Source organism: Dicentrarchus labrax, unplaced genomic scaffold (genome assembly GCF_905237075.1).
Source record: "Dicentrarchus labrax unplaced genomic scaffold, dlabrax2021, whole genome shotgun sequence".
In the NCBI taxonomy this organism is placed as follows: Eukaryota; Metazoa; Chordata; class Actinopteri; family Moronidae; genus Dicentrarchus; species Dicentrarchus labrax.
Window position 1 is genome coordinate 24436667 of NW_026136722.1, and position 1254 is coordinate 24437920.

A 1254-nucleotide genomic window follows, 5' to 3' on the forward strand; every position below is an offset into this window, starting at 1 on the left:
CCGACCGACCATGCTTCATTTCATTGCATTGCTGCCAATTAAACACAGGCTTATCTGGGAGGAATGGTGGGGGATCCTTTGTGATTTACAGCAGAAATCGACCATTTATATAATTCCCGTCATTTAAAGGACCTTTCACAGCCCTCTGGTGTGAATGAGGCGGCAGTGGGAAAGTTCTGAGAGAGCAGCTGAGCTCTCATCTCGGTTTCTTCTTTTCTTACTTCTCCAGATTGAATTTGGTCTCTGTGGGAAGACAGAAAGAGACAGAGGCGAGCGGGGGGAGGAAGGAGGGAGGAGGGGCAGGGAGAGAAAGAAGCGGATGAGCCAGCATGTGTTTAAAATATGTGTCTCTTCAGTTGTACACTGAAGCTTAAAGGAGAGGGGCGTCTGTTTGGCTGCAACACCAAAAGACTGTCATAAACCCATAAACACCCCCCCCCACCCCACCCACACACACACACACACACACACACACACACACACACACACAAGATGATGAGTGCATTCATTAGGAGCGTCGTCATCCGTCCATTAGTAGCCTGTGAAGCCGCTGCGGTTCCTGTGTTTGTCTCTGCAGCAAATGACTGATAGACACAGAGTCTGATGAGGGCTGCAGGATCTCTATTTCCTCCCCTGCTCCTCACAAGGTGTAGAAAACAATTATAGTAGAGCCTGGAGTCGAAGTAGCACAAGTAGTAAACGTTCCCATTTGTTGCTGTTCATGCAAAAGAAGCAGGAGAAAACTAGTAGAGGTAAGCTTCAGTGTCTCTTCCAGCTGTGGAGAATCATTGGTAGCTCTATTAGTAACACTAATACAATCTATTCTATAGCACTTGTATAATCAGAATCAGAAATACTTTAATAACCCCAGGGGGAAATTATTTATAAATTGCAAAGTCAAATTATTTGAAGATCAACGATTGCAGCTGCTGTCTCCACTTGTGGTGAGATTTTAGAAATATCCAGGTGTCCAAATTCCCACAGTGCAACTCCACCATTCCTAAATATGTTGTTGCCTGGTCACCAAAAAGGCTGCAAAGTGGTTTTTATTCATCTGTTCAAATATATTTTTTACAAGTTAGGTCTTTTAGAGGATGCACCTTCCCAGTATTTTCTTTGTGGTGCTAAACCAAACTCATATAAGTTCCAATGTTGAACACCCACAGGCAAAAAGGTAACACACACACAGATTTCAAGGACAAAGTCGATTTTTACAAATTTCACCAATTTATTTCAGCCATGTCAAAGTGTGTA